Source organism: Saccopteryx bilineata, chromosome 1 (genome assembly GCF_036850765.1).
Source record: "Saccopteryx bilineata isolate mSacBil1 chromosome 1, mSacBil1_pri_phased_curated, whole genome shotgun sequence".
In the NCBI taxonomy this organism is placed as follows: Eukaryota; Metazoa; Chordata; class Mammalia; order Chiroptera; family Emballonuridae; genus Saccopteryx; species Saccopteryx bilineata.
The window spans coordinates 17,586,745-17,604,462 of NC_089490.1; the positions used below are offsets into that span (position 1 = coordinate 17,586,745).

At 51.3% G+C, this 17,718-nt stretch overlaps 1 protein-coding gene across 3 annotated transcripts in view; it reads left to right on the plus strand.

The window, feature by feature from the left end:
• Nucleotides 1-1,919: 1,919 nt before the first annotated feature.
• Nucleotides 1,920-17,718, plus strand: part of DAAM2 (dishevelled associated activator of morphogenesis 2) — a 111,867-nt gene continuing 96,068 nt past the window's right edge. For 2 of the 3 annotated variants that reach the window (XM_066241019.1, XM_066241415.1), the window contains exon 1: nucleotides 1,920-2,050. The gene's annotated coding sequence lies outside the window, so the exon portion shown is untranslated. Of the gene's footprint in view, nucleotides 2,051-12,407; nucleotides 12,696-17,718 lie in introns of those variants that run through there. The other variant, XM_066241263.1, reaches the window with a different exon arrangement.

The following is a 17,718-nucleotide window of genomic DNA, read 5'->3' on the forward strand; positions in this document are numbered from 1 at the left end:
AAGTCAGAGGAAGAAGGTACAGCCACTCACAGGTGTCACCTAGGACGGCGGCTGCTTCTACCTCCTGCTCCACCATCCTTAAATGAGTGGCTTTTGTTCTCGAGGTTGCAAGACAGCTTCTGTATCTCCAGGCGCCATATCCACACGCCAAGAGAGAAGAAATGGGGGAAGGACGAATAAGGAATGTCAAAGAGTGCAGGGGCATGCCATCTGAATCTGACTTTCTTCAAGAGTTGTGTGGGAACTCACCCCTGCCTGTTGCACGGCAACCTCACCTGGCCAGAACTGGGGTTTATGGCTCTGCCCAGTTACAAGGGAGTCTGGGATGGTGAATACTATAGACTTCCAGTTTTTTTAGTTGAGGAAAACACGGGAGAAGGGGTTTGTTGTCAACAGCTTTTGGAAGCCAATTTGCAATGTCTACTACAGCGCAGAACCTTCCTTGATGGTGGAACCCTGGTGTGAGGATGGGGAAGGACGTGGGGATAAAGCTCAGGAGGGCAGCCCGACAGTGACCAAACAGCCGGGCTCTGGGTCTTCTGTGGTTTGGATCAAAACATCCGGGCTGTACCCCACCAAAAGGCCCAGTCCCCAAGACTTGGCCCCTTCTGGCAATTGGCTCTAACCAGCTGCTGCCAAAGGGGTAAACACATTCCAAGTCCTTGAGTCCCTGCTGCATTGTAACTGTGGTTTAAGGCACACCCCCCTCCCCACCCCATCTGGGCTAACGGAACATTCACTGGAGTTGTGATGGCTTGGTGATGATTTGCGATTATCCATGTGCCTATTAACGGGGAGCTGAATACCTACACACTTGTTATCTAACTGTACAACAATTTGCAACTCATGTGTATCATTTTTATGTTCATTCTTCAGTTCTTGGGAACCCTGAAGGAGAAAGCATTGCATATTCTTTTTCTCTACTCTGGAAGGAGGACCCTTACTTAAACCAAGCCGTTTCCCAAAGACCCCTTTAGTTTGGTGGAGAAACAAAACTATTGGAATCCAGACCTGAGCACCCAGAAGACTCTACGTGGGTCATCGCCCAGGGTGGGTGCCAACTGCTCGCACACTCTTGGATTGTGGGGGAAACTGAGATCAAACACGCATCCCCAGGATGGCGCCAGTCATGGAGCAGACAGTTGCTCTTGACTGAGGCAATTTCCAGTCCAGTCCAGGAGATGGATCACAATTACGTTTAAGAAGAAAAAAAATTAAAAGCAATTTTTAAAAGTATGAATAAGAGCTATTGTAAAGGGCTCAACGTCTGTATATAAGCAGTGAAGTAAGATGAATTGACTGGCACTGAGTTGGAAAAGCTATACAGAGGCAGGGAGTGTGGAACATAATTTTATAAAAATAAACTTTTTTTTTTTTTTACATACACACTCCCAAAGAAGAAATGGAAAAGTTGTTAGGGTGTGGACCAAGGCTTCTAATTAGCCGGTTCTGTTCTGCCTGATTTATCTCCGTTCTTGCCCTAGAAGCTTCCTGGGACTTACTGTCCTAGCACGGGGCCCCCTATGGGGACTGAGAGGGCATTCCCCCCACACCTGAACCCCCAGCCTGCTCAGACCAGGTCTCTGTTCCCCACGCCCCCGGGAGAAGCGGGGAGATCCCTCCTGCCCAGGTCGCCACTTTTGCCTCCTTGACCCTCACATGTTTCCAAAACAGAGGGAGCCCTGGGAAGGCTCCCTGCCAAAGTGGGAACAGCTACCCTCATTGTCTGCCTCGCCCCTGCCGGCTGCCCTCCCCCTCCCCCTCCAGCCCTCCCCTCCCTTCTGTCTGAAAGTGTGAAAATTACAAATCCCAAGGAGCTGCAATCAGAACTGTACCTAGGGAAAATTTAGAGTATCCTGGCCATAAATATCCCGCTCCAAGACGCCTGACGTCAGAGCGGGGCGGGCAGGGAGCGCGGCGGCCGGGCGGGAGGCGGCGGCTTCGCTGCACGCGGCGGGGTCCGGGGCGCAGAGCACGGAGCGCAGAGCGTGGAGCGGCCGCGGGTGCGCCGGCGGCTGCGGGGAGCGGCGCCCGCCCTAGGGGCCTCGCAGTAAGTGCAGCGGCGGGTGGCGGCGGAGGGCCGGCCGGAGCGGGGGCCGGGCTGGGAGGCTTTCGGCTTTCTGCCGGCGGCCCCACTCCTCTCCCAGTACTTTATTCGCGGGGCTCGGAGAGGATTGGGGAGGCAGAACCTCCGCTGGCTGCCTGTTTTGTTTCTCCCAAGTGTTTGCTGGAGCCCTCGAACCCTGAGTGGGCTCCCCGGGCCTGCCTGCGTGAGCGCCGCTGAGTGTGTGTGTGTGTGTGTGTGTGTGTGTGTCTCGGTATTAGCACATCTGGACACAGGAAATGTCTTTGGAAAACTTTAAAAAATGTTCTTTTCGTGGCTTTGAAATCTGATTCCTTGTTGTCACTAGTGGACAGGCATAGTGGTATCCCCCAAACTGACAACTTTTTTGGTGGTGGCTTGTCCCGGTTCAGGCTGTGCCTGCATTCGGGTGATTTAACTCTTCCCCAGCTCAGCGCCCACTCGCAGGCGAGGCAGGGCAGCTCGGGGCTCTGGTTCTCAGCAGCAGTGGGCAGGGGGACCTTGAGCAAAGAAAGGAGCTCTCCAGGAAGGTGTCCTGACTCTGGGGACCTCAGCAGCTGTGGCTGCTGCCATGCCTCCTGCTGTGGCCCAGACATCCCTGGGCCCCGGGAACTTGCCTTAACCCAGAAGGCCAGATCTGGTCAGGAGGCAGGTAATCTATGGAAGAGGAGGGAGAGGAGGAGGCGGCGGTGGCGGCGGCCTCCAGGACACTGCGGCTCTGGGTCCAGCCCTGCCCCGGGAGTGGGATGAATGTGTCTGCCACATGTGCCCGTGGTGGGGGACATGCGGGATTCTGTAGGAGCACCGTGGTGCCCCAAACAAGATGCAAACTCATAACATAAAGAGACATGTCTGAGCTCTGGGGCGGAGGAAGGGGGGCGGTGGGGGAGAGGGAGAGAGATTTTTATCAAAATTGAACACAGATTGCTGAGGTCTGGGCTTGATTTAACTCTTCTCTCTCTCTCTCTCTGCTTTGGCCACTTTTCCACAGCTCTGTGGTGGATTTGCAAAGTTCCTGGGAAGGTGGGAAGGACAATCTCGCCTCTCTAGGAAAGAGGCCCTGGGGGTTTTCCTTGAAGCCAACATGAGAATGGAAGCAACTTCCCATCTCTGAAAAGCTCCAAGTTTTGTGCCCCCCCCCCCCATTGAGGTTGGTGTCAGGTTCTTGGATTTCTCTGAAAAGCCGGCTGATGGAGGGGATGGATTTTCCCCAGGACGCAGAGGGGGGATTGTGTTCTCCCGAGAGTGGGAGGAGAGGGGGCGCGGGGATGTGTGGACCCAGCAGCCTTGGGCTGCCCATGCCTGGCGCTGGATGTCAGGAGCTGCGTTCAGCAAACTGGTGACCACAAAGAGAGCCCTTTCAGCTTTGCCTCAGCCCGGTCTCTGGTTTTGTATTTTGCAATAGAGCCAACCCTACCATGTTTGGGTGGGAGGAACATTACTGGATTCTCCCTATACCCTAGAAAAACGAGAGAATGAAGGGATAGGAAGGGAATTTAGACCCACAGGAAGTTGGAGATTTGGGAAGGCTTTTAGAACTTATACAAATTGACCCTTAGGGAAACACTCTAATAGCCTCAGCAGACAAGTAATGTCAGAGATAGACTCGTTTAACTTGAACTTCAGGAGTACATCTTCAACCTAAGTGTGATGAAGAAGGAGCTAGTCACTGGAAGGGCACTGTGTACAAGTGTGTAAACAGGCATAGCTGAGCTCCCGTGAGATGGTCGTGCAGGCGCGTGCTTACACACTTTTGACTGCCTGGTGAGGGTCGCGGCCTCAGGCGTGGAAGCATAAACAGCCCATGTCTCCTCGGAGCCGGGAGCTGCATTTCTTCTTTAAGAAAAACAACTGTGCTATTATGTCTTGCTGCCTGGTAAGTTGCACGCTCTGGCGCAGAGCTCCCAGCCGAGTTTTCAAAGCTTGGCCTCCGGTTCCTGGGATGCTGAGGGAATACTCGTGCCCCCATCAGGACGGAGCGAGGAGAGAAACTTCTCCTGGGCACTGGGACTGAGAAGAGAGTCTGAGCGCTCAGGAAGGGGGGAGGTTGTGAAGGCAGGGCCATAGATAGGCCTGTGAATGCTTCTCCCTTGGGCGAGTGTGAGACATTCCTGCTCTCTGTGGGAACGTGCTCTCTCCACGGTCTTTCTTCCCAACCCCCTCACCCCAACGTTTTGGACAGGGAACAGGTTAAACTCTCTCCCTCCCTGAAGAGCCTTGGACCAGGGGTGAAGGAGAGGGCAAGCCTAAGTGCCCATTGTCTTGGGGAGGGGGCAAAGGTAACCAACGAGGCAGGAGCTGGCTTCTTTGATCTCAGTGGAGCCAGTGGAAGGGCCAGTTTTAAATGTTGCTGCTTATTCCCACTATTTACAAACAGAGCGCTGACTACCCAAGGACAGAGGGTCCTACTGGAGGGAGATGCCCAGAAATACCCGTGTCTTGTCCCAGCACGGGGCTCCTCGGGGACAGAACTGGGCTTTGACTCTTTCGTCGTGTGGGTTTCTCAGTGGAATCCTGACCCCGCGGGCGTGCTCTGCCAGAGACGGTTTCACCAACTTGAGACCTGGGTCGAATTCCGAGGCCACGGACGCCTGGGCTCAGAGTGAAGCCTTCCCTTTGTCCCTTCTATCAGCTCAAGATCTGGCCAGCTCGCCAGCCGTCGCTGACATCAGAATACTTAGGATTCTCAGGCTCCCCGGAGGTCCAAAGGGCAGGCACACCTGGCCGAGGAGCAGCTGGGACGGTGTCCAGCTTGGAGAACAGACGGCGTTCTGGAAGTCGACCGCCAGAGTCTCTGAGTGCGGGGACCCCGCGTCCATCAGGCGCGGCCTTCCAGCGCAGCCTGGACCAGGAGAGAACATGCAGGTTCGGCACGCTGCCCGGGAGTGGATACATCACCTGGGATACCTTCCATATTCCTGTGAGCCTCGGCATTCTCATGTGCAAAACGTCAGTGAGGATGCTATTTACCTCGCAAGGTTATTACAGAAATGATATTCATGCACAAGTATGAAAACACAGCTCGCAAGGTGGGAGACCCTGAGCAAAGGGACTACCATAATTTCATTTTGGAGTTTTCAGCCCTCTGGAGCCTGTGTTGTTTGTAAGGGACCTCCCACCAAGTCTGGCTATGAGTTTTCCGTCACTGAAGGCCAATGGGTGGAGTTTATAGGGCTCAGGTCACCGTGATGGACTCCTTCTAGCAAAGGTGGCCGGTGGGGACTGTCCCTGAGCATGCCCGGCATGTTATCCTATGGAGGAGGCGGGTGGCCCCAGGCATCCCGGACCTCTAGCCGGGAAACCACTCCTGTGTGAGCGCCCCCCAGAGGGACAAGGGCAGCAGCACAGGCCGTAGTGTACAGTGGGGGTAGGACAGCAAGATCAAGAACCAATTGAGTATTTTTTTTAATTTTAAACTTTTAATCATTCATTTTTACATTTAAATTTTTCTTTTTCTTTTTTTAAAATTTTGTTTAGAAAATTAACTTTAACAGGATGACATTGATCAATAAGAGTACATAGATTTCAGGTGAACATTTCTATAGCATTGGGACTGTTGATTAGGTTGTGTACCCATCACCCCAAATTTTACTTTTCAATTACAATTTACCTTCAGTATTATTTTCTATTAGTTTCAGGTGTACCACATAGTGGTTAGGTCCTCAAATACTTTACAAAGGGTCCCCCCTCCCCAAATCAACAGCAGATTAGACAAAGCAGCAGATCGTATCAGTGACTCTGCAGACAAGGCAGCAGAAAACATCCAATCAGAGCAGCAGAAAGAAAACAAGAATTGAAGCAAATGAAGTGGAAAAACCAGTTGAGTCTTGAAGAACAAGCCTGAGGTCAGAGTTGGCCAATCAGCCACTGTGCTTCCAGGTGCTGAGGTCAGAGTTCAGGGGAGACTCTGGTGGGCTGTGATTAATGGAAGCTTTAGTCCCTGGGGCTGCCCCCTGAGTGACACACTGTTTAGGGGCGTGGCTACTTCAAGGACAGAAGGAGCATCTGACCGGGAGGGAGCAGCTGCAGGTTCTCTTGGCCCAGCTCAGAGCTTCTAAGTCATCCTTCAAGTTGACATTTAAGACATTGAAGATCACATTTGTTTCTGTTTCGTTCAAGCTCTCTCTTTTTAACGATGGCCTGGGATGACTTTTCAGCTTTTAAGAGGCTTAGCCAGTGGCCAACATCTCTTGAGATGGCCCAGATTGGGGGTCAGTGAATTCCTCACTCCCAGCAGTATCTATTTCTCCAACTCTCTGCTCGCATTTTTTTGGTTTGTTTGTTTTTTTGTTTCACGATGATCTTATAAAGCGGCACCGTCGAGATGCTGTGCGGGAAGGGAACGCCTCTTCCTCGGGCCCGTATGTGAGGCTCGCGCTGCGTGAGGCTTTTCAGGCCGTGAGTATTAGCAGGTGTCATGGGAGTCTTTCTGGGGCTCCCCCTCCAAGGGAGAGAAAAGAAAAAACCTGGGGAAAGTAAACTGTAGGCAGTTTATTCCTGGCTGAAGAGGAGTTGAATGACTTGTAGGATGCCTTCTGGTTCCGCGGGGAAAGCTTAGGAACCCACCCAGTCGACCCAGCTGTGACCTCTGGCGCCACCAGGCCACAAGTCGCTCAGCCTCTCTGATTCCTCTTCATCTGCTAAATGAGAACGATGACCATTCGTACATCCCAGGGTAATTCTGAAGAAGAAATGGAATAGTGTACGGGAAGGACCTAGTCAACTGCTTGATGCCCTGCAAGATGTTCATGCCTTTCCCCTCTCTAGAGCTAAGCTCATGAAAGGACGTGGGTTTGGTCATGTGTCCGTGAATGGAAGTAAATAAGCCACTTGGTAAAGGCTTAACATCCGTGCTCGAAGGTCAGCTGTCTTGGTCTGGAGTTGGAGACTTTTAACTGGGAAGTGGGGCGCAGATGAGCGCCCCTCATGCCAACAGCAACCTCATGTGACCCTCTACTGCAATGAATGAAAGGCCACCAGCTCACTCAGCAATGAATGTGGGCTATTAGTGAGCTTTCTCCATGCAGCTTATTTGAAAAATCACAAACACAGTCTTGGCTCAGAGAGTCAAGGTCAAAACTGGGGAGAAAGCTCACTGAGTCTGCCTAACACTAAAACCTAATAATAATGGCAGAATGACAACAGTACCTCATATTTATATAACATTCTACAGTTTGATGATGAAATAGCCTCATTTCATCATCATAACTATCCTATGAGATTGATATTACCCACGTTTTATAGCTCATATTCCGGGGGCCGAAAGACTTATCCTAATTCACAGGTAAGGAAGTGGACAAAACAGGAAGTAAAGGAGGATCTAAGCAGTGGGGCATCAGAACCAGGTAGGCAGGTCCTGGCCAGTGGTGGAGCAGCAGCCCAGCGTGTGGATGTCCCAGGTTTGATTTCTGCACAGGGCACACAGGAGAATGACCATCTCCTCCTCCACCTCTCCTCCTCTCGCTTCTCTCTCTCTCTCTCTTTTCTTTCCTGCAGCCATGGCTCAATTAGAGTGAGTTGGCCCCAAGTGCTGAGGACGGCTCGATGGCCTCCACCTCAGGCACTAAGAAGAGCTCATTTGCTGAGCAATGGAGTGATGCCCAGATGGGCATAGTATCGCTCCCTAGTGGGCTTGCTGGATGGATCCCAGTCGGGGCACATGCAGGAGTCTGTCTCTGCCTCCCCTCCTCTCACTGAATAAACAAACAAACAATCTAAAAAGAATCAGCTAGGCAGCTGTAAAAGTTTAATACCTGGGCTCACTCCAGACCAATTAAATTTGGATCTCTGGGGAGTGGAGCTCAGGCATTGAGAGTCTTGCAAGCTCCCAGGTGATCTGAAGTCTAAGTTGAGAGCCATGGGTCCAAGGGATGAGTGAAGAGTACTGTACCAAGGTTAGGACCCAGGGTATCAGGTACAGGTAAACCGAACAGTCAAGATTTTGCTAGGATATAAGTAAGCTCCATGAGGATGGGGACTTGCATGGTTCTCCCTGTATTCTCAGAACCTAGAATAGTATCAGGCACGAGGTAGGCGCTCCGTAAATGCCAGCTAAAGGAATGAATGAACAAGTCGTTATAGATTAGGAGCCAACAATCTCAATAGCCAAACCCAACCTGTCCCTTTGATATATCAATAACGTGTTGTTGGAACACAGCCATGTCATTTGTTTATGTGTTGTCTATGGCTGCTTTCATGCTAAAAGGGTCGGGCTGAGAATTGTAATAGGGACCGTATGGTTCACAGTGCTGAAAATATTTATTTTCTGGCCCTTAAACAGAACATGTTTGATGGCTTCTGCTCTGGATCTCAGACAGGAACGGAGCAAGTGTACTTTAGGGAGAGGCTCTACAGCAGGGTGGTCAAGAATACAGGTCCTAGAACCAGACAGTCCTGTGCTTGAATCCTGGCTCTGCCGCTGACCTGTTACGGGACCTTGCATATGATTTCATCTTTCCGAGTCTCAGTTTCCTCATCGGAAAAACGGGCATGTTAATAAATAATACCTTCCTCTCAGGATCTTCGTGAGAATTGTCAGCCCACGCTTGACCTACAGGAAGCACTCAACCCATGTTACCTCTCACTATCACGGTTTCTGGTGTAGTTACGTGCAGTTAACCAAGTAGGACAAAAACTCACTACAGCAGACTGAAGTCAAAGTCTACCGAAGCCCAGTATCCTGGACAGCAGAAGGGATGTGGGAGGGGAAAACGATCATTCTGTAAGGTGGTGATACGAAGGGAAACTGATGTGAGGTTTCCGAGGTAAAGGGTGTCCTGTTCAGACAACACATGCCCCCGGCCCGGTGGGTGAGCTGGGTCTGGAGGCCTGCGGCTGTGCCCACTAGCAGTCCCCGTCCTGTCTCAGGGGTGAACTCAGATTTCATTACATTGAATCTACTCACAAGCCTGCCCCACCTCTCTGCCCTTGTTCACAGTTCTTTCTAACTGAAAGACCTTTCCCACTCCCTGTCTTCCTGCTCTGCTTTTCCTGCTGGGCTTGCTCAAGTGTGCCCTCCTCTCTCAGACTCGTTTTGCGAGGCTCACCCCAGTGACACCGTCCTTCTCACTCCCGCAAGCTTGACAAACGGCTCTGTGATAACACACAACGCCCTGCGGCACAGTCACGGCGGGCCTGAGTGTCCATCCGGCTTTCTACATGCTTGGAGCTCGTGAGAGTCTACTTGCGTTGTAGAGCCCACACTCGGTAGCCAAACAGTGTCGGTTGACCCTGGGTTCGGTGCAATGGTTCCTGAGTTTAAGCCTTGAAGAATACACAGGACTGGCCAGGGGCCGATGGGATTGCGAGAGAGAGAATTCCCATAGCCGACCAGGTAGAGAAGAGCTGCCCAGTTTAAAGATGTATGTGGACCCTTTGCGTCCTCATCCCTCCACTCTGTGGGGGCGCCTTCCTTCGGGGGCACCCTTCCGAGGGTGCAGCCGGGGACAGAGAAAGATGGAGGAGACTTCAAAGCAAGTCATTGACTCCTTGTCAGCAGAGATGGTGAAGAGTCGGGTTTTGGCCTCTCTGGGCTTTTCACGTTTATGTCCAGGATGGTTGGGAGCTAGCTTGCTATGGTCTGCTTCCGTGAGCATGGTGGTAGAGCGAAGCGCGGTCCCGGAGAAGGACAGACAGCCGAGAATCCACAGCGTTACTGTTTGACGACAGAATGTGTTGCAGGGCACAGAACAGTGCTGGCCTTGAATTACATATTCCTTTTAATCAACCCCCAAGGGACAATTAGGACCTGCCTCCTAAGAGGGGAGGGAGGAGAGAGAATGAAATAATGTGTTTCTATAGGTCTCTATTATTATACACATGATGCTATGCTGATCATTCTAAAAAAAAATGTATTCTTTACTGTGAAAGCAATTCCTCCTTGCCTAAACAAGTGAATCAATGTTGTTCAGAGACACAAAAAGACAACTGGAAACCAAATCATATCTCTACTGCCTGCCCCCCCCCCAAACACACACCCTGGTAATTAATGTGAATAGCCTGGAATAGTATTCTTCCTTATCTATTCATCTGTTCATACAAACACCTACAGGTGTGTGTACAGGTAGAGTGGGATCTTGTTGTTTTTTACTGAAATTGAATCTAACTGTGCACATGACTCTGCAGCATATGTCAAGGCCATCCCTACGATGGATCAAGCTTTTTTGGGGGGAGGGGTGGAGAGAAGAGTGAGAGACAGGAAGGGGAGAGAGAGTGAGAAGCATCAACTCATTGCTTTCACTTTAGTTGTGCATTGATTACTTCTGAGAGAGGGAGGAGAGAGTGAGAAGCACCATCTGGTAGTTGCTTTCACTTTAATTGTGCATTGATTGCTTCCCGTACGTGCCTTGACCAGGGCCAAGCCAGTGTCCCCTTGTTCAAGTCATTGACCTTGGGCTTTTCATGCCCGCGACCTTTGGGCTCAAGCTGGTGAGCTTTGAGATCGTGTGGACGGATAACTCCCCCGTTTAAGCCAGTGACCTTGAGCTGATGAGCCTGTGCTCAGAGCCAGTAACCTCGGGGCTTTGAACCAGCAACCCCAGCATTCTGGGTCGACATTTTATCCACTGTGCCACCACTGGTCAGGCTGAATCAAGCTCTTTTTATTTTTATTTTTTTCTGATTTCTTTATGCCTAGAGACATAAAAGCTATCTATATCTGAGATCATGCCATTCTTGTAGGGGTGTTTATTTTTCCATCAGTTAGGTATTAAACGTGGTTTTATCTTGGCTGATCACCAGTTTGGGTCCGTGAGTCTGACATACCAAACATCCATCACCCAGGAAAGCTTCGCCTTGGCACTCAGGCTGAGTGAGTGATGTACCAGGCCGGCTGACCGTCCTGAGGTATGACTGCACGTTATGTATGGTCCTTATTTGTCCCCTAGGGAATCTACTGAGCATAGGGCCCTGTGGCTCCTCCATCCCCTCCCACCAGATTTAGCCTTTCCCCCTTGGGTCTCCTCAGTCACTGAGCATTCAGGACATGAGCAGGAAACATCAAAGACTGGTACCTTTGGTTGGAGAGCACTCCTGATGTTGCAAAATCAGGCAGCTGTGTGGACTCTACACTGTGATTTCCTATCTGGGTCCAACTTTGGTATAGTGGACACGGGGCTGGGCCACCCAGACCCCCGTTCAGGACCGACTCCCAGTGGCGGGCAGTGATAGAATTTCTTCGGCTCAAAGGTTGCCTTGTCCAAGTCACTCCCGCCGTGCCCCCCTCCTGGGTCACGTGCGTGAAGTAATGGCTGGGCGTGATGAAGGCCTGGGCCCTCTGTCCCAATGTGGGAGAATTCTAAAGGGTCCTAGCTTCAGGGCCTGCCATGGGGTTGGCGGAGGCCTTCACTGAGGCTGAATGGCAGCTGTACTCCCTCTGACCCCCCCCCCCAGGTGCTTGACTCTAAGGGCCCTTCTTAATCACCCCCTGTCTGCCCCAGACATTGTGACTGTCTCACATGAAGTTGTTCCAGAGGTGTCTTTTCTTGGTGAGACCCAATGGATTTCTCTATAATGAGTGTTGTGTCATTTGGACAGACAGGGCAAAGGTTTTGATTTTTATTGCTAAACTTGCATTTGTCCCACCCCTGTCGCTGTTCCTCATACTAGGCAGAGGGTGGGGGTGTTTCTGGGTAGCAGCATGACCAGATAGATGGCCTGTCGCAGTCCTGGAGACAGGGGACTGGACGAGACGATCGATGGGAATTTCTCTTCCTCTTACCGGTGCCTCTGTCATATAAAGAGGGTGGTCTCAGAGGCCCCTGGCAGCCCGCTGGGAGCTGCTTCCTGTCTGCACGGGTATTCACGTCACTCCTGCATGAGTCTCTGCCAGGCCTGCTTTGTCCTTGTGGGTGTCCCAAGCATGGGCAGTCTCTGGCGCTGGGACTTAAACTTCTGCCTTTCAGGTTAAATACACTGACCGCCTTCCCCGGGCGTCAAAGCCAAGCTTGCCTGCATGACAGATGCCCGTTGTGCCAGACTCAGAGCCCGAGACTCAAGTTCAACATCTGACCACATTCGTGGGTTCACTGTCACCATCCCTCCTTCGCTTCCTCCCAGACGCCACAGCCCCCAGCCTCAAGGTCCCCTGGCCGGGCAGCCAGGGGAGGGAGCCATGCCAGGTCAGTGGGGACGTCCGTCAGTGCCAGCGGCAGCTTTGAAGTTCCTTTGAAACAACTTCAGGATTTCTGTGGACTTTGGGCAGCGGAAGGGCCAAGGCATTTTAACTCTTCCGTTTTCGTCTGTATCGATTGGGCTGGCAGCTGCCCAAGGACAGGATTAGCAACCCCCTCTGCCTTTCCGAAGCACGCAGTTGTCATTCCCCACCTCCGTGGCTCTGGACGGAGGGAACAGGGGCGACGTGGTCGAAGTCCGTGGCTGCCTGCATGGGAGCCGGGCTGCCAGGGCTCACACGCGGGCCAGGTTTCTGGGCAGGAGGCTCTGGTTCAGGGACGGGCCCTGGGCTGGGATTCTGGTTCCACTTCTCGTCAGCGGGGTGACCTTGCACGAGGTACTCCCTGTCTCTGTGCCGTGGTGTCCTCATCTGCAAAATGGATTGTTAACGGAAATGAAGTTTCGGTAAAACGAAAAATAAAGAAAAGAAGTACTTGAAAACGTAAGTACTAAGGAATGTTAGCGAGGGTGATGAAGGGGACGGAGATGGGGACAGAGAACAGGGCCCAAGTCCCGTTAGCTCCTCGCGCCCGGCATCCTGCACGGCGCCTGGCACAGGGCGGGGAGGCAGCAAGCGTTTATGAAATCCAACATCCCTCCGCTTTTTGCTAAGTGTCTGCCGCCTACTTAGCCTGCTGAGCTCTCTACCAAAAAAATATGTTTTCCATTTAAAATTTTATTTTAACTTGGTATTGAAGTTTGACGTGATTCAGAAAAATACAGTTTATAAGTAGGTAGCTCAGTAGGTTTCCACAAACGGAACACATCTGTGTACCCAGCGTCCAGATCAAGAAACAGAACCTCCCAAAGCCCCCACTCCCCCGCCCAGAGGAGCCTCTCCCGCCCCCTCCTGGCTACTCCGCTCCCGTGGTCTTGACGCCTCACTGCACGGGTGAGTTGCGCCTGTGCTCGAACTGCACGGAGATGGAAGCACGGGGTGCGTGTCTGTGCGGTCCGGTTTCCTTTGCTTAGCTCCGTGTGGTTGCGTGGATCATTAGTTCTCACGGCCGTGCCACCTTCCGTTATGTGACAATACGCACGTTATTGACTTACCCGTCTGGGGGCGGGCACCTGGTGGTCACGCGCAGTTTCGCTGGGCGCGTTCGTGCGCTTGTCCTGGAGTGCACATACAGAAGTGTGGCGTTGGTGTGTTCCTAGGTGTGCAGCTGTGGGGATTCACAGGGTACGCGGGCGCTCCGCGGGAGGAGGCACCGCCGGGCAGTTTGACGGAGAGGCTGTTCCGTGTTTTCCGTTTACTGTGAAGATGAAGAAGTTCCAACTTGGTAGTGCCGGGGCACGAGGCCCGGTGACACCCTGGCGTTCCCGAGACGTGCCTATCCCCCACGCTCGTGTTCCCGAGACGTGCCTATCCCCCACGCTCGTGTTCCCGAGACGTGCCTATCCCCCACGCTCGTGTTCCCGAGACGTGCCTATCCCCCACGCTCTTCGAACCTGAGAGGCCACGTGTTAGCCTGCCGGGGTCCGTGTGTCCCACATACCGGGTACTGTGCTCAGAGGCGGATCTAACGGCGGGCGCACCAGGCGCGCACCCTGTGCCTCCACGTCTGAAGGGCCCCGCAAACCCCCAACTTGACATGTTTTTCTAATGGCGCCAAGTTTGGTTTTCGTATGTGCCATTTTAACATGAATAGTACATAATATTTTTTATTTATTTAAAAATATGGTTAATCTGTATTTTTATTTTCCCTGTCTCTCTCTGTTTTTTTTTTTTTTTAAGGGGCCCAATATTTTCTTCTGTGCCCGGGGCCTCAACTGACCTTAATCCGCCTCTGACTGTGCTACATCCTGACGACCAGTCTATGAGATGAGATGGGTGTTGTCGTCCCCTCTGACAGATGAGGAAGCTGAGGCTCAGAGAGGCTGAGTGACTTGTCTAAGGTCACACAGGGTCAGACAACCTAACAGATTTGCTTGAATCTAAAGCTCCTGCATTTGGGGAGCTGATGGTGAATAGTTGTGGCTTCAGTGCTAACACTGGGTAGAGACACAGGCACGGCGGTGAGGGCTGTTCCCCCGGAACCTGAACCAGTGTGGGGCGGTGGCTGTGCGGAGACGCTCTGTAAAAAGGACCAACTCGATGACCTTGAGAAGCCAAATTGTTTTCCTGCCCAGGGGCCGCTGGAGAAAGTCATAAGTTTCCTGGAAGGCGAGGGTGACCATGTAATTTACTGTCTAAACCAGGACTCTTGCAGGACGGAAAAGGACACTCACTGGATAGGACACTGTCCCAGGGAAACTGGGACGTACACTTACCCCGTCCAAGTCTGAGTGACAGCACTCGCCTGGTCCGTGGGGCTGTCCGGGTTCTTTTTAACTCTTTAAGGACAGTGTCTGTCTGGAGTTTGCCTTGATATGGTATATATCTAGTCTCCTCTGTTTATGCTAAAACAGGGTCTGGCTCTCCTCTCCTCCTCTCCACACCATTCCCTGCTCAAATGTGGCTCTGACACGGTGAGCGTCCTTCAACACATCCAGTTACCATCGAGTCGCATATGCCAGCAGACCAGACGCTCCTAGAAGGCTAGGGCTGGGCTTTCGTTACTGTGATATTGATGGCACCTGTCCAGGCGACAGGCACAGAGTCAGCACGTGTTGACTGTATATACCTTTTATTCACATGCTCATTCATTCGTTCAGTCAGTCGTAGTTCCTAAAACAAGCTTAGTTTAGACTCTTCTTTCCTCTTCTGGTCTGAGTCCTATTCCACTGGCCCAGAAAGAGAAGTCCGTTGTAGGTATAAGCATGCCTACATGCAAAAGACAAAGAGTAAAACAGATCAACTTCACCAGCAGCAAAAGCTATTGTATCATGGGGATTTGGGGTCAGTCAGGATCTAGGGTGAAATTTCAGCCGTCCCGCAAATTAGCAGAACTTCTTTAGATAAGTGATTTAGCGACCTGGCATGTGTGAGTCTCGGTTTGAGTCACCTGTAAGATAGAAACCTGTGTACAGTACTAACCTGTGGTGCAGGAGAGAAGTGAGTCTGTGACGCAGGGCGTACATGACGGCTCCTCACACCGCAGAGCGCTGTGTCATGCTTTGTCATTCATGGGTGTGGCGGTTCAGCAACTGTCTGGGGAGCCTTGGGGGAAGGCGCTGTGTGGGGATCCGAGTTGGGTCCTGGGGAAGGAATCCTGGTGAGCAAAATCCACTCCCCCCTCCCGGGCCCCAGCTTCTCAAAGGGAGGCTGACTGTGCCTATGTGACAGCCCACGCGGTGGGAGCTTTTATGAAGGGATCAGAAAATTCTCCCAGGTCTTAGCAGGGGTCCCCAAAGTTTTTACACAGGGGGCCAGTTCACTGACCCTCAGACCGTTGGAGGGCCGCCATATACAGTGCTCCTCTCACTGACCACCAGTGAAAGAGGTGCCCCTTCCGGAAGTGCGGGGTGGGGGGCAGATAAATGGCCTCAGGGGGCCGCAGTTTGGGGAAGCCAGTTAGAGGTTTGATGTGGGTGTGTCAAAGACGTGGATGCCCCGGATAATTAATTTCTCATGAAGCCCACAGCTGCATTTTCACCAGAACGACAGTGAGAAGCCTCCACGGGCTGGTGCTGCTGCCCAGCTATGGATCTGGTGCAGCGTAGTGGCTTCTAGCGCGGGTTCCAGAGGTCAGACTGCAGGGGTCCCAATTCAGATGCCACTGCTTACTAGGACTGTAGCCTTGGGCAAGTAGTGACCCTCCCTGAGGCTGTTCTCTCACCTGTTAAATGATGACCAGAATGGTCCCTACCCTCAAACGAAGACAAAATGAATTCTTGTAAAGGACTTAGAACAGTGTCTGGAACATAGCATGGACTCAGCAGATCGTCACTGTTACTGTTACTTGCCAAGCAGTGCTTTCCATCGGAACGCTAGTTCTGTGTGGTCCGATGCCATGCACAGTGAGAGGAAGGATCGTCTTGAGATGGGGGAAGTCAGAGAAGGCTTCACTGTAAAGAAGTGTCCTCAGGTATATTTCAGACTTCCTTTATACCCTGAGCAAAAGGGTTTGTTTATTTCTTGTGATTTACTCAGTCTTAAAGCTTGGGAAAGGAGATTTAGTGTGGGAGAAATTCCTTCCCGTAAGAAACGTAAGTCAAATGCTCCGGAACTTTGAAGGCAAATAAGGTGTGGTCTCTGCCCTCATGTATTTCCAAACTCCTCCATCCATCCTTCGTGCTAGTGACTAAGGATGTACAATAAGATGGGTCCTCCACGTGCTAACAGGATCTCGAGGGAGGATCTAGAAGGGAGGACTGCTATTCCATGCAGGTGCTCGAAGTTGGGAAACTTGGATTCCATTTTGGAACGTTTGGGAAATGCTGGGAAATGCTGGACTCTCCTTCCAGGTTTGTGTTGTTATTAGATGAGTGGTTTCATCTGTTGGGGTGAAAACTACGTGGTGATTTCTGTGGAAGATGGACAGATGGTCCCTCTGGTTCCTTCAGTCCCTTTGTGACATCCACATAGATGTCTGTTCTGCAGGTGAAGGGCGCAAGCAAACATTTGGAACTTGTCTTAGACAATGTTGACCACGTCTAGAGAAACGTCTCTGCCACACTGCCCAGGGATGGTCGGGATCTATGCTTCTTGTAAGGTGTGCTTCATCTCCGACGCTGTGACCCACTTTAAACCCCCTGTCTCAAAACCAGCATGCGAAAGGAAGTCTCTCCTCTGCCTCCATCTCCCTCTCTTTTTTCCAGTGAGGAGGCGATGGAATGCACAACCCGTTCGAACCTTTATAAATGTAAAGAAAAATTCTTTTGGTCTTTTCAAAGCATGCAAATGTAATTCTAACGGTATAATGATTCTATAGAATAATAAACATATGAAAAGATTGTTCCACCTTACTTGGAATCAGAGGAGATACCATAAATTGAAAGAAATCACAGGAAGACATTATTTAATACTCATCAGATTGGCCAAAAAAGTTATACTCATCCCACTGGATGTAGAGCCAAAGATAATTCCCATTCACTAATGGTGGGAATTCAATTGGCTTGAACACTTCGGAGAGCAATTTGGTACTGTCTGGCAAAACTGAAGATGCGCTTCCCCTATGGCCCGGCAGTTCTAGTCCTGAGTAAGTCCGGAGAAACTCTTAAAACGTGTGGAAACGAGATGTGTTCAGGGATATTCATTATAGCGTGGCTCTCAAGAATTAAGAGAGCAACTCAAATGTCAGTCGTCAACCAGAAGACTGGTTCAATAATCCAGTGTTCACATATGGTGGGTGGAACACTAGGCAACACAGCATACAAAAAATGAAGAGAGTGTGCAGGTGAGGTACAATCTCAGAAACGTCTTTCGTGGGAAAAGCAAGCTGCAGAAGGATACCTTTGTCATTAAGTTTAAAATAATATAAAAGAGTATTTTTCACTTCTAAAGATTGACACATGTAATTAAAATGTAAAGACATGTTTGGCCTAACCGCTACGTTCGGAGAGGCGGCTCCCTCCGGGGA